The following is a 16,564-nucleotide window of genomic DNA, read 5'->3' as shown; positions in this document are numbered from 1 at the left end:
GACTCCTTCTAACTGCCCTAATAATGACAAAATTCTTAGGAGTTACACGTATCATTTTCCCATTTAGGAATGTAAACAGTTTAACCTTATTAAGTCCCTTATGATTTTTCCTTCATGTTTCTGTTTTTATACTTCTCTTGAGTCTTGTGTTTGAATGAAAAATGTTCTATTCAGCTCTGGTCTTTTCATTAGGGAAGCTTTAAAGTTCTCTATTTGATTAAATACACATTTTTCCCAGATGGATTATATTCAATTTTGCTGAATTCTAGCTCCTTTGCTTTCTGGAACATCATATTCCAAGCCCTTTACTCCTTTCAATGGTAGCTGCTAAATCTTGTGTGATCATGACTGTAGCTCCATGGTATTTAAATGGTCTCTTTCTGATTTCTGATTTCAGTGTTTTCTCCTTGACCTGGAAGCTGTGGAAATTGGCTATACTATTCCTGGTAGTTTTCATTTTCGGGTTCTTTTAGGAGATGATTGGTGGGTTCTTTTGATTTCTATTTTACCATCTGGTTCTAAAATATTTGGGGCAGTTTTGCTTCATAATTTATTGAAATGTGATGTCTAGGCTCTTTTTTTGTTCATGGCTTTCAGATAGTCCCATAATTTTCAAATTATCTCTTCTTAATCTATTTTCAGGTCAGTTGTTTTTCCAATGAGATATTTCACATTTTTTGTTTTCTCATTCTTTTAACTTTGTTTTATTGTTTCTTGATGTCTCGTGGAGTCATTAACTTCTACTTGCCCAATTCCAATTTTTAAGGGATTGTTTTCTTTGGTGAGCTTTTCTACTTTTTTTCCATTTAGCCAATTATGCTTTTTAAGGAGGTATTTTTATTAATGATTTCTTATACCTCTTTTAGTATTTAGCCATTTCTGCTTTTTAAGGAGTTCTTTTAATCAGTTGTACTTTGTGCCTCTTTTACCATTTTGTCAATTCTGTTTTTAAGGTGTTACTTTTTTCAGTGTTTTTTGTGCCTCTCTTGCCAAGCTGTTAATCTCTTTTCATAATTTTCTTGTGTCACTCTCATATCTTCTTTCAATTTTTTGATCTACCACCCTTATTTGATTTTTTTAACTCTTCTTTTTGTTTTCTTTAACTCTTCCAGGAATTCTTTTTGAGCTTGTGTTCAATCTGGATTTTTTCCTTGAGGCTTTGCTTATAGAGGCTTTCAAGTCATTATCTTCTTCTGAGTGTGTATCTTGAGCTTTCCTGTCACCATAGTAGATTTTTATGGTCAGGTGTTTTTCCTTGCTGTTGTTTGCTCATACCTTCTGCTAAAGTTGGGCTTTGCTCATCTGAGATGGGATAGAGTTTTCCAAATCACTAATAATAAGAGAATGCACATCCAAACATTCTTGTGGTTTCACTTTATATCCAGAAAACTGGCAAAAATGATAAAAGATGGAAACAGTTGGAGGGGACTGTGAAAAGATAGGCACAATAATCTATTTTGATGGAACTGTGAATTAGTATAATTGTTCTGGAAAGCAATTTGGAATTATGCAAATGAAGTGGCTAAAATACCCATATCCTTTGACCCAGAGGTCATAGTTTTCTTAGCTCTGCTTACTTTACTCTGCATTAGTTCATGCAGATGTTTCTGTGCTTCTCTATATTCATTTCATTCATCATTTCTTATAGCACAGTGATATTCCATCACATTTATCTACTATATTTTGTGTAGTCATTTCCTAGTTGATGTGCATCTACTTTGGGGATCTATCACCTAACCCTCCCAGAAAACCATCCAATATAACAAAATACTTTGATAGAGAAAAGAAAAAGAAGATGAATGAATTCTACAATACTGAACAATACATGGAAAAAATATATTTGACAATATATTCAATGTCCCACAAAAACATGACGTCCCTTAAACCAGGGGTTCTTGACCTGTTTTGTGTCATGGGCCCCTTTTAAACATAATGTTTTTAAATATATAAAATAAAACATAAGACTACAAAGGAAACCATTAAACTGTAAGAGCTATAAAAAATTTAAAACCAATAAATTCATGTATCCCAGGCTATGAAAACTTCTTTGAAACCCAAACTTTGCAAAGGTCTATGAGACGTCCATATCCTCCATTTCTCTGAAGTTCACTGGGTCCTCCTCAGGTGGAAAGGTAGGGAGGAGGAAATTAGACTGAGGCCAAAGCCATAGCTGAGGGGCTCTCCTCTGCCTTCCCCCAGGAATTCCTCTCCAGGAACTTGGCTGGAAGACTTCTACCCTAAGCTGCAGATACTTTTATTCTAAACTAGTTTCTTGGTTTTATCCAAGACTCATAGGGCATGATCAAGTCCCTCAACCAATTAGAATAGATTTTCTGTTGCAGACAGTTAAAATGTAGAAGCTATTTCCACTCATCGTTCACACCTCTAATTGATTTTTGTGTTCTCACCTTATAGAGATACAAGGCTAAGTGATACAGAGTAATCATGGACCCTCACTCTCTCCTCAAAGGACATTGAAACTCCTTAGGACCAACCATAAGAAATAGTCCCCACCTCATGGCAAAGAGATGATGGATATAAGACACAGAATAAAATACACATTTTTGGATTTGGTCAATGTGTGGATTTGTTTTACTTGGTGAGATTCATTTGACATAAAGTTTTTGTTTGTTTTTAAATTTAGGGAAAGTTTATTTTTTTGAGGGAAGATAGGAGAGGATTGATTATAAGAAAGCATTTTTCAAAAACAGAAAAGAATAGAGGGAGCTTCAGAAAGAGTCACAAATAAGCAGGATAGTATTGAAACCAACATTCTGAATTTATTACATGCTTCTAAAAAGAACCAAATGGTTTTTAGAAATGCAAGGTTTTATGGAAAATTTGCTGACTCAGTGACCCCATTGTTCTCAGTCCTGCTTGTCAATCAGTGTTGGGTCAGGAGTCACCCAGTCTGCATCTTTTGTATTACCTGCTATCCAGCATGTAGCAGGTCATCTACACCTGCTAGCCAACAGGTACCATCAATTGGGAAGAAGCTGAGATGCAATGGCATATCCCTTATTGCTAAGTTGGACCTATTTGAATTGTCTTCATCTCATTATGAAGGTTATCAATAAAAGCTGTCTCCATCTTGAATCCATTGCTGAACTCTAGTGATCAGCCATCAACATTTTGCCACCTTGATGTATTTTTAATAAATTCCTTTTAATTCTCTTTTTCCTGAGTTTTGCCTTATTAATCAGGGTGAAAGCCTCAACAAGGAATTTTCCTTTTCTTGTAAAATTTTGGTAAAATTTTCCTTTTTTCCTAATTACATGTAAAGATAGTTTTTAACATTCATTTTTTATAAGATAGTAAAAGGTTTTTGTTTTTGTTTTCAATCAAAAGAAAGAAGGAAGTTGCACAGGTAAAGAAAGGAACTGGCAAAATGTTTTTTAGCAAATGCCCAAAGGCAACAAGGAACATTGTTTACTGGATTATTTGGTCATCGAGTATTATAGCACCAATGGGTGTTCAGGAAAGACTAACACCTCTGGTGAGAGCTTGCTGAGCCCTTTTCAGGGTTGGTGTCCACCTGGCACTCAACTCCTACCTGTGGCTCAAAGAAGCTGTAGCACATGCAGCAGCCACATCCTAGTAAACTGGATTGGCAGATGGGCTAAATCACTTTGAGCTTAACAGACAGGCCTCAAACCCCTTGATGAGTTAGGGAATACCTACCCCAAGCATGTGGAGACTTCCACCAGCAGAATGGGTGCACGAGAACAGTTTGTTCCAGTGACTAAGAAGGCGGCTGATGCAGGCACTATTAAGCACTTTGAGCTTAGAGCTCAGACGATGAAGACACCAAGGTCTTCCAATGCATCCTGGGCCATCACCAGTCTTCTTAATTTTTGTCTTGCCATTGGTCTTCCATGACTCTGGGAGAGAGACTGAGGCTGATGACTTTGTACAACTCTGCCTCACTTTAATCCAATTCACCTGACAGTCAAGACCTCACTCCAGGATGTCATTGGTGCTCTTTGAAAACAAAGGACAAACAATTAATGATGAGTATTTGGGGGGGGGGGGAGGGAATCACCATGAAAACACTGCAGTTGCTAAGGAGGAAAAGGTAGTGAAATTCTCTGAAGAACTGGATGAGACTCTCCAAATTAAATCAGCATATACCTGATACTCGGTTACTTCAAAGACTGGGAAAAGTAAAGATGGGAAGAAATATGCGGGAAGCTCCACTCAGAATGAGAGACCAAAGATTTGTAGATTATACCAAAACCTCCAGACTCGATATCATGAAAATTTTCTTGGAGAAAAGAATTGGTAAGCACCAGAAATGACTAAGTAATACCATAAAGAATATAACAAAATAAAAGACTTGGCGAATCTCAAGGATTTGTAGGCTGGAGATGGTGGTGACCATTCTTGTCAGTCACTTTTTATCATAGCTTCGATTCATAAAGGTCAGAACCCTCCAGCTCATAAGACTAACTGCTCACAGGTCAGATAAGTGAAGCTATTCCCCTCCCAGCAGAGTGAGATAATCACTAGTCCGTCCCCCCCCCCCCCCACACACACACACTTCTTACAGGTTTTAATAAATGTTCACTGAATTGAATTGAATCCTATTATGTGCATATCAGAGTCTGACTCTGCCCCAGGCTACTATTGACTAGCAATAGCCCCCCTCACCACCCCCACCCCCACCCTAGAAGAATCCTCACCACCTAGGAGTGTGAGACTAGGTATTTCCTTTCATCTTTGCAAGCCCCTGGCCTTCACTCTAGAGTTGAGCAGAGATTACTGAAAGCTTTTAGGCATATCTGAACCCAGATTAATTCAATTCAACAAGCATTTACTAATCACCTTTGGTTGCCCAGAGTTTTTATTGAAAAGAGGAGAAATAAGTTGTTTCCTAGCATGGATCTTTCTGGGTGGTGCAGGTCAGGCGAGGGTGGTTTCCCACTGTGGGAGCCTTAGAGCAAAATGAGGACTCTTAGGATTTAGCCAGAGGCACTAGGAAGTAGAAGGGGATAACAAAGACAAATTCAAATTTTAGCTAAGCCCAGCCCTGTACCCCCAAGAGGAGAAACTTCTCTACCTTCTTGCACCTCCTGACACCCCGCTCCCAAGACCCCAAAGTCAGGATAGTTCTACAGCCGCGTCATCGTTGTTGTTCAGTCATTTCTGTCTTGTCCAATTCCTTGTGACCTCATTTAGGGTTTTCTTGGCAAAGGTACTGGAGTGGTTTGCCATTTCCTTCTTGCATTCATTTTATAGATTAGGAAACTAAGGCCAACAGGATTAAGTGATTTTCCCAAGATCATATACAGCTAGTAAGTGTCTGAGGCCAGATTTGCACTCAGGAAGGCGAGTCTTCCTGACTCCAGGCCCAGCACTCCATCCACTGCAACAACCCATTATGATTTAAATATGCCTTTGTGGGGTAGCCTGGGAACTTACCTATCATCTGTAACATCAGTTCTATGGCAAAATGTGTTCAAAATTACAATTCAGCGTTTAGAAACAATCTATTCCTAAACTGGTGACTGCTTTCCCTTGGTTTGAGAGTAGAAGTCTTTGTCAAATTTTCCTTTGGGACTAAGGTACTGGATTCTTTCCTAGGTATGTGGGGGTGAAGGACAGGATGGGAGGAGGGAAGACTGCACGGTGCTTTATATTTTTTCCAAGCAATTACTTCACAGAAACCAGGTAGAAAGGCACTCCAAAAAAAAAGTCTATTGTTGGATCATTCTCCCCAGTTTACCCAAAGGGGTGAAGTGACTTGCTAGGACTAAAATCTAGGTCTCTAGAGTTCTAAGACCAGTGTTCTCTCCACCACCAACCTCACAGGGTTATCGGGAAGTAAGAACTTTGTAAACTTCAAAGCACTTGACTATGCACGTCTTTAAGCAGGCTTTGTTTTTCTTTTTTCAGAGGACTTGGAGTGATTTCAAAGACTGCCTTAGACACTTACTGTGTGACTCTGGGCAAGTCACGTCACTTCCCTCAGCCTCAATTTCCTCTTCTGTAAAATAAGAATAATAAAAGAACACCTACCTCACAGGGTTGTTGTGATTATTAAGTGAGGTAATACATGTACAATGCTTTGTAAACCTTAAAGAATAATAGTTCTTTATAATTTATATCATTGTAAACTAAATATGTATGGGGGAGGGAAGAGGGAACAATGATGGCTAAGAATATAGTAGCTAAAAAAGAAAGAAGGAATCTTTTTTAAAATGCAGAGATGAGAAGGGAAGGAAGGCCAGAAAGAAGCAGATATGGCTTAGAAAGCTGCAAGTTGAATTGAGTATATACATAAAAAGAAAAGCAAGCTATCTTTAATAGAAATTTGCTGTTTCATGTACAGTCTTCCTTTTTCTGTTCTACTATGTATATGGGAATGCTAATTTTATTTGATATTTGTAAAGTGCAGTATGAAAATACAAAAAACCTTTAAAGTACTGTATATAAGTCATAATTACTATTATACTATGTTATTTGTATTATATTATTAGTGTAATTAGTAATACAGTCATATTAGTATTATATATGTTGCTTTACCCTTTCAGCATTTCTTTCCTTTTTGGTTTGGCGAGATTTGATGATCTCTAAAGTCTCCATTACTGAACAACACTATTTTCCCATTATTCTAGCTTTACCCAAGCAGCTCAGCTTATCTAAAAATGCCTGCAAACATGTTTAGTGTAGTGTCTTGGATACAATGAATGTATTGAATGATCATTGGTCAAGTTGGTGAGAATCCTTCAAAGATTCAAAGGATACTATGTGGATGGTCAGTCATTTGTATTTTGATGGAAAAAACCCAATTGGCAGATTCTATTATCGTTATTTGTGGTTAACTGCAAGCCTTCTATGAGTGGAACACTTCCTCTTAATGATAGGGAATGTGGCCTCTTCATTTATGCTAATTACTGTAACTCTTGGGAATACAGGTATTATGTGTTTAATGCACAGAATGGATAGTGAAAGAAACCAAGACAGGCTTCAGGTGATCTCTAGAGATAGCTTTAGGGGAATTAGTATTCTAAAACTCTGTGTTTAAAAACACTACAGCCCTATGTTAATAGCCACTGGACCTGAAATCACTGTAATATTGAAATGTTAATAAAGCCAGGACTCACTTTAAGAATATCCATGTAAGAAAATGATACAGAATTAGAGCACTATCTCTAGACCAGGGTTGGGGAAACTGAGGCCTCTAGTTCCCCATTCCTGCTCTAGACTATCAGTGGTTCTCTGTGATCATAGCTCCTATTTCCTCCTCTGTAAAATGGGCATAATACTTTCTATAAATATCTTAAAAGATGGAAGGGGGAGTATCAAGTGAAATAAGGTATAGGAAATGTGAATGATTACTCGTTTCTATCATGGTATGATATTTGCCCACTGGTACCCTCAAAGTCTGGAAAACAAGAACATACAACAGGAAACAGGGAAACCTTTTCTGTAGGTTCATCTTGCTGGTGTAAGTTACATGCCCATTTTTCTAAAGTGCAAAAGTTTAGGTAATCATAGACCAGGGCTGCAAAGAAGTAGAAAAAAATTAAGCAGCCATACATTGACCCAGTCCATCTTCCCCAGGAGTTATACAGATATTAAAATAATGTCAATATTTTTTCCCTCTTGCCATTTCACTGAATACCTCCAAGTGAACAGAGAGCAATTATACTGTAATGCCACAGTCTGGAGTTTGTGGAGAAACCATGCCTGTAAATGAATTCTTCTCATCTCTGATCACTCCAATATGCCAAGACCACAGCTGGAGTCTTGTGACCACAATGTTTGCCATCAGGAAGGATTTGGAATCCTTTAGTGGTAGAAGTGGCCACTTCAATAGCATATTGCTTACCATCTCTGCAGCCTTGTCTTTTCCTTCCACCAATATCAGTCTCATTTTGTCATTTTTTAAAAGAGGGCTTTCTAAAGTAGCATTTGTGTGGTAAACTGATGTTGTTGCTGAGACATTTCACTCTTGACCCTATTTAAGGTTTTCTTGGCAAAGATACTGGAGTGGTTTGCCATTTCCTTGTCTAGCTCACTTTACAGGTGAGGAACTGAGGTAAACTGAGTGACTTGCCCAGGGTCACACAGCTAGTAAGTGTCTGGGATCAGATTTGAACTCAGAAGATGAGTCTTCCTGATTCTAAGCCCAGTGCTCTATCCACCGCTCCACCTAGCGGCCCTAAATGGACATTACTTTTGTTTGATTTTTTTTTCTGAGGACAAGAAAGTAGCCCTTAAAGAACCCTTGGCTCAAGAGAACATCTTTAGGAAAGTAATGTGGTCTACAAGGATGGGAGCCATCATGACCCTTTCCACCATCCACTTGGGACCTTCAACGGACTTGGAAACACACACACACACACACACACACACACACACACACACACACACCTACCTTGTTTCTTTGAGTACCTAGTGAGGAAACACCCAGTTCTCATCAGAGAACATAAGATTCTCCAGATGTGATCCAGTATGAATCCAATTACAATTCATTATGTAACCTAGCTACCTTCATTGAAGATATACTCCAAAGTCTGGAAAATTTTAAAAAAAATCCAGAAATAAATCCCAACTTGCTATATTTCTCCCCAATATTTTCCCAGGATAGAACTAGGGATTTAGGTTAAAACTATTTTAAAGATGCCTCCCAAATAATCCCATCAAGACATTCTAGGACGTTCCCTTGAAATGTATCCATCTGGAATTACAGTTGTCTTTGGTTAAAGATAGATGAAATACTTCAAATAATTATGTAATATGCTGGGGTTGTAGTATATTGATGGAGTGGCTGGTTTAGGATACAGTTGCAAGGTCATCAAGAAGTCCCAGCAGATCACAGTGATAATGACAGCATTTTTGCTGCTGTTCCAGTTTACATTCTTGACACATCACTAATATAAGCCATACCTATAAGCTAAAAATCAAAATTGTTAGATAAAATAGGCGCTCATTTTGTAAGCTCATAGGATTTTAGCACTGGAAAGGACCTTAGGGACCACTTAATCCAACTAACTCATTTTCTAGGTAAGTAAATTTAAGCCTAGAAAGGTGAAATGATTTGCCCAAAGCCTAAATTTGAACCTGGGTCTTGAGGCTCACTCCTCTATACCACACAAATGAATTTAATTACCAAAAAAAAAAAAAAAAAAAAAAGGAAACTCTTGGGAAGGAAAGTGCTGCAAACTCCATTTTCCTTGTTAATACACATGGAAGACACATAGAATCTATAAGAAAGAAGGAAAGCCTTTTATAAATGTATTTGGGGTTTTTAAATATGGTTCCCTGAGTAGCAGTTGTCATTAAGGTAGCATTAGGTGAATTATTACTAGGCCAATTTGTGGTTGCATGTGTTCTAATCAATTCACTACAGCCAAGATCTGTAAACATGAAGTGCCCTTGGAGACAAAGTCTAAGTTACCTTGAAGAGGCAAGGTCCAAACCTGATCTGGGAATGACTTTTGCAGGGCACTGGCCCAATTCCCTTGTCATTCTTTAGAAAGACTGTGTGTATGGCAGAGGACTTACTTTCCCAGAAGTGCTTCTGGGACCTAACTCTGCACAAAGGGGTTGTTAAATGTGTTTCCCTCACTTCTGGCTCAGTTGGTTCCTGAGCCTCAGGTCACATACAGCTCATAGTTCCTATCAACTTTTTCCCAAAGGACCCCTGGGCTCCTGCTGTAGCCAGCACTTCCCTGAAACAGGAAACTCTATTTACACTGTCTTGGAGCCTGGTGCTCATCCATAAAAGGGAAAAGAGTACTTGAGGAAAAGGGCTGGGGATTGAGAAACTCTTTAAAAGTGAAAGCTTCTCATCTAGTTGATGGAGTTTTAGAGGGTTTTCATTTTTCCTCCCACATTTTAATAATATTAAGCTACTGGATTGGCTGGATAATACTTCACACTCCAACAAAGAAAAATGATGGGTCAGTGCATTTTGGAGGCTCTCTTCTACTTTCTTATATATATTTTCTTAGTTTTCAAATATTCATTTCCAGTATAGTGTCTATGTCAGTCTCCTCAAACATCCAATACAATTTAATATGCATTTTAGCAAGCCTTTACCATGCACAGATACTACCTACACCCCCAGGTGCTGGGGATAAAATATAAAAACTGGGGAGAAAAGTTCTTGCCCTCAAAGAGGGCATAAATCCTGCTGGGTATGGGTGGGTAGAATAATTTACAGAGTGTCCCAAAAGTCTGGGGCAGCTAGGTGGCATGGTGCATTGAATGCCAGACTTGAAGTAAGGAAGAGCTCAGTTCAAATCTTGCCCCAAGCGCTTACTAGCTGTGTGACACCTTGACAAGTCCCTGTTTGCCTTAGTTTCACATCTATAAAATGAGCTGGAGAAGGAAATGGCAAACCACTCCAGTATCTTTGCCAAGAAAACCCCAAATGGGGTCACTAACCGTCGGATCCAACCGCAATAACTGAACAAATCTCAAAGTCTAAGATTTAGACTGTGTAAGACCTACATAAAAAGTTAAATATATACATGATCATTTGAGAAAGAAAGAATGTGTATTAACAACTAAGGAGTTGAGGAAAGTGTTCTTGTAGGAATGGGCACAAAAACTCAACCTTGAAGCAAGTTAGGGATTCTAGGAGGTATAGATGAACTAAGGAATAAATCTCACTCATGGAAAATGACCTGTGCACAGGGACAGACATAAGAGATGGAGTCCCAAAACTGAGTGCATAAGCCAGTGAAAAACTTCACTGGTTCAATGGTTTTCAGGTAGGATATCCAGACCTGCATTTTACATTTACAGGGAAGGAGAAATGCCAAGCTTTTGAAGTATAGCATTTTCAAGTTTATAACCAAGCATTTGATACCTGGCTCCCAACCATACAACTCTTAGGTAAAGTAGCTGTCATGCAGTTGATGATCTGGCAGGCACCTCCTAGCACAAATGAGCCAGAGGAACTAAAAGGTACTATGCACTTAAAGAATTTGAGAAATGGGTACATTTAAACCACACAAACTCATTGTGTATTGCTATGGAAGCCAAAGACGTTTTCTTGACAGATAAATTCCAGAACTAAATTTGTCCAGGCAATTGCTGATAGGATTTTTTAAATGACCATCTTTGAAATATACTTAGATTCTCTTTTATTGTGAGGAGCACAGAACCTTGAATGACCACACACTCATGAAGCTAAAGTTTGCAAAGCACTTTATTTCCTCAACTAGTATGGAAAATAGAGGAAAAGGTACAGTGACTTACACTGAGGGTGTGATGTTTGCATTTCTGCCACAGCAGGGTGTTTGTTACATGTGTTCCAACTGTAGGCTGATCTTCCTTCTGAAGGAGAAGGTAAAGGGAGACAACAGAATTTCCTGATACTACAGGTTGTTAGGAATAATGAAGCATTCTTCCAGGAAACAGAAAAAGAAGTGAGGCTTCGTGGGATGGAGAGAGGAGTTGTGGGGGAGGGGAGGGAGCAGGAAAGAATCTGAGGTGGAAGAAGGGAGACATAACCCTTACCAGGATGATTGTTAGACAGATTGTTGGAAAGAAGAGGACAGCTTAGAAAGAAAGCTCTACCAAACATGAGATAGAGAACATTATGAAATGCAAAATGGATAATTTTTATTACATTAAATTAAAAAAGGTTTGCACAAACAAACCAATGCAACCAAAATTAGAAGGAAAGCCAAAACATGGGAAACAATTTTTACAGCAAGTGTTTCTGATTAAGGCCTCACTTCTTAAATACATAGAGAACTGAGTCAAATTTATAAGAATGCAAGTCATTTCCCAATTGATAAATGGTCAAAGGATATGAACAGGCAGTTTTCAGGTGAAGAAATTAAAGCTGTCTATAGTCATATGAAAAAAATGCTATAAGTCACTGTTGATGAGAGAAATTCAAATTAAAACAACTCTGAGGTACCTATCAGATTGGCTAATATGACAGAAAAAGGAAGTGATAAAAGTTAGAGAAGATGTGGGAAAATGGGGAAACTAATACATTGTTGGTAGAGTTGAGAACTGATCCAACCATTCTGGAGAGTAATTTGGAACTATGCCCAAAGGGCTATAAAAGTGTGCATACCCTTTGATCCAGCAATACCACTACTAGGTCTGTATCTTAAAGAGATCACAAAAAAGGGAAAGGGACCTATATGTACAAAAATATTCATAGCAGTTCTTTTTATGGTGGCAAAGAATTGGAAATTGGGGGATGCCTATCAATTGCGGAATGACTGAACAAGTTTTAGTACATAAATGTAATGGAATACTATTGTGCTAGAAGAAATGATGAGCAGGCAGGTTTCAGAAACACCTGGAAAGACTTAGGTGAACTGATGCTGAGTGAAGTAAGCAGAACCAGGAGAATACTGTACATAGTAACAGCAACATTATGTTATGATCAACTATCACAGATTTAACTCTTCTCAGCTGGACGATGATTCAAGACAATTCCAAAAGACTCATGATAGAAAATGTTATCCATATCCAGAGAAAGAAGTGGAGTCTGAATGCAGACCAAAGCATACTATTTTCACTTTGAGTGGGAGGGAGGTTATGTCTTTTTCCTTTTGTTCTATTTCTTCTTTCACAGCATAACTGATGTGGAAATATGTTTACATGATTGCACATGTATAACCTATATCAGATTTCTTGCCATCTTGGAGAGGGGAGCTGGGAAGGAGGGAGGGATAAAAAATTCGAAACTCAAAATCTTATAAAAAATGAATGTTGAAAAGTATCTTTATGTGTAATTGGAAAAAATAAAATTCTATTTACTAAAAGATAGTTCTACTTGAAGAATAGGGAACTGGATACTTTGAGGAGGCAGCTGCTTGGCCTACCCTAAATTGTACGGTAAAGAGTCAGAAGCTATCAAGTGAGAAGTCACCCAGTAAGTATCACGAGAGTTGTAGTTGGTACTGCTTGCTCAGGTGTCCTGGGGCTGCTCTTTGTCTACCTTATAAAAATAATAAAAACACCTCTTTTATTCCTGGGCCGTATGTCCAAGACATGGCACAGAACCTCCCAAGACATATCAAAAGCAAAGACAGTGACCAACTTTTGGTGATTTGTGTTGGCATAAATGATACTGCCAGAATGAACCTAAACAGTATTGCCAACAATTTCAAAGTCTTTCTTGGACAAGAAACTGAAGATCATAAGGACACAAGTTGTGTTTTCCTCACTATTAACTAATGAAGTCAAGGGATGCAGAAGGGGAAATTATTTTGGAATGTGAACATCTGGCTAAGAACATGGTGCTTGAAAATGGGATTTGAACTTTTGGACTATAGCTTAAAATAGAAGAATGAAAGTTTCCTGGCCAGAAATCAGGTTCACCTCATAAAGACTGGTAAGAATGTATTTTCTCAGCATCTTGTAAATCTAATCAAAAGGGATTTAAACTAAAAAGGATAAGGGAAGGAGAAGACTGCCTATGTATATTCCCCCATGTAGATACCATAAAGAATAGCTACAATGAAAAAGAAATCACTATTGAGACAAATAGAAAGAAACCCATAGTGGATTTCAATATCTATACACAAATGCCCGAAGTTTAAGAAATAAATAAAAGGAACTAGAGGGCCTAATAAAGGAGAAAAATTTGATCTCATATAAAATCATTGAGATCTGGTAGGATGAAACCCAGGACAGGAATATAGCTTTGGAGGGGCATCACTTATTCAAAAGCAATAACAACGAAAACAAAACAAGGTAGGTTAAAGAGGATAAGGTAGCATTAGATATAAGACCAGCAGAGGGAACCATGGCAAAGAGCCTTCGGGTGAAGGACAATGGAGGAAGGAAGAGAAAAGATTTTATTATCTGAGAATACTACAGACCGTCTTAATAGAAAGAAGAAAGGGATAAGGGGTTTGGGAAGCAAATCACAAGGTTGGCAAAGAGACATTATTGAGAAGTGATAAGATACTTCAAATACAGAAATAGGGATCTTTGTCTATCTGTATATACTGCAGGTTGTTAGGAATAATGAAGCCTTCTTCCAGGAAACCGAAAAAGAAGTAAGGCTTCTGTCTATCTCTCAAGACTGAGCCCCTAATAATTTTTTTTTCACTTTAATCATAATTTCATCATTCAAAAGGCTAAGGAACCAAGAAAGGGAAATTCCACACCTGATCCTTACCAGTAGGTGTTACTGTGGAGTGTGAGGATTCTATGCTTTCCTCATTTTCCTCTCCAAACCAGAAAAGGTGAAGGGCTGAGACCCTCAGAGATCAGATTAACTCTAGGTGGGCCAGCTGGGAGGTATGACTTTCTCATCTAGTCTCTCCTGGTTACCCACTCCCTTCCAGGGAAAAAATGACAGATGGCCATCAGCACCACCCTTTAGGTTTGCCATACCATGACAACTAGTTCATTCTTCAAACGGAAATCTCAGTAAGCTATGAGTTCAAGTTGTGAGGTTCTATTTTTTGGAAAAGTTACAGAATCGTGAGACTAAACTGTCATTTATTGGGGGGGGGGTTGTCTTTCACTGCCCTCCCAAGGTTAGTATTGAACCATTTTAGCTTATATACTCTGTTAAATATAAGAAACTACTCAGTGAGAAATGCATTCTTCAATGCACACTCTGATCACTAGTAACAAATGGTCATAGGCAATGAAAACAAACTCATTTATAAACAGAGAACTAAGCTTTCATACTACTCTAAGCACTAGAGAACAGGAAAAAAAAGCATATTAGGGTTTTTATCACTTCTGTTTAAATGAACAGAGAAGAGGAAAGAAGAGTCAAAAGTGGAACTTTATCTGCCCATATTCTACCCTTTCCAGGATTCTTCGGCTGGAAGTATTCACCAAGCTTATCCTTGCCTCCTGGTATGGGATTATTGCTATGGATGAAGCTGCTGGCCTCCATACTGTGATGCTTGACATCACTGTGCCACCCTTCAGTCTCAGCTCCCTCTCAGCAGCCACCTCTTCTACTCCTGCTCCTGTTCCTGTTCCTACAGCTTTGTTTTTAAAGAGGATCAATGACATCACAGAGTGATGTCTTGACTTCCAGGTGAATTTGATTTAATTGGGGTAGAGTTGCACAAAGTTGTCAACCTCACTCTCTCTTCCAGGGTCATTGAAATCCAGTGGCAAAAGTCAAGATGACTAGTGATGGCCCAGGATTCAGTGGATGACCTTAGCATCTTTGATGTCTGATGAAGCTCTAAATGCTCTTGCTTCAGCCACCTTTATGGCCATTAGAACAAATTGTTCGCATCTACCCATTCTGCCAGGGGAAGTCTTTACATGCTTGGAGTAATTCATTGCTGGGCTGGAGGCCTGTCAGTTACCCTGGTTTAGCATGGTTTAGTTTTCCCTGGTTAGCTTGTCTGCTGAGATGGCTTACAGTGTGGCCACTGTACATGCTACAGTGCATTTCCCCACCCCTCTCTGTCCGTCTTCCACTTTATTCCTCACATTTAATGGGCTCTAAGTCCCACCTTGCTGTGTTACATCTCATGATGATGTCTCCATATTCTCCTAGCCTAAGGGAGGAATTATATATTCCATGATGTCCAATTTTTATTCAAAATATTTGCCCCACAAGGTCACTAGCACTAGCTCCACCCACATGGGTATTAGACAAGAAATAACTAATTGATGCAATAGAAATGATAGGAACCCTGGGAGTAAGAGACTATTCATTCCATAAACTTCTGCTAGAAAAAGAGAGGAAATCCAGGCATAGTCTGAAATATACTCTCAATTTTGAGAAAACAGATTTTAAAGAATTCAGAGGAAGCATAGGAAGAGGACAAAAAAATTCTGTAGGAGGTTGTCACAGGGCACTGGCAAGATGCTAAATACTACAATTCTAAAGACACAAAGGGAAATAATTTTAATGAGGAATAAAAATGGTATTTGTCTAAAGAGGATAATACAGACATACAGGGATAAGCTCACTTACCAACTAAGATTTTAGAAAGAAATGTAGAGATATCAGAATCAAGGCCAGGCTTATGAAATATGTGCTAAAAGCTCAAAATGAGCTGAAACTGATGATAGACACTATGAAACAAACAAAAAAAGGTTGGTCTAGCTTCACTGGGAGTAAAAGGAGAATTAAAGAAGAGTTGGAACCTTTGCTTCAGTAGTAGTTGTTAGTAATAACTAACAACAGAGAGAAGGCAGGGCTTCTTAGTTCTCATTTATCTTCTGTTTTCTCTGTCGAGAATGACCTTTGCACTATAAAATGACAGAACAATGTCTAACAGGAGGTTGATAACCAAGATAAGTAAGATCTTAATGATAATTTTTAGAAAGCACCTACCTAGTTGTCTTTAAATACAGAACACGTGATCATGGTGAACTACATTCTTGGGTTCCAAAGAACTGGCAGATGTGATTGCTAAGCCATTGTCATGGCTATTCAAAAGATCATGGGAAACTAGAGAAATACAACAAGATTACAGAAAGGCAAATATCCCACTTTTCATAAAAGGGTTGAAAAAATAGTTTACAAATTATAGACCAGTGAGTTTAATTTACATTCCAGGGGAAATTCTAGAGTTGATCCTTAAAGCAGTGGTTGGTCAACATCTAGACTGAGAAGCAATGATTACAAAAAGGCAACATGTCT

Source organism: Trichosurus vulpecula, chromosome 1 (genome assembly GCF_011100635.1).
Source record: "Trichosurus vulpecula isolate mTriVul1 chromosome 1, mTriVul1.pri, whole genome shotgun sequence".
NCBI classification, from domain to species: domain Eukaryota; kingdom Metazoa; phylum Chordata; class Mammalia; order Diprotodontia; family Phalangeridae; genus Trichosurus; species Trichosurus vulpecula.
The sequence above is the reverse complement of the archived record's forward strand: the minus strand, read 5'-3'. Positions refer to the sequence as shown.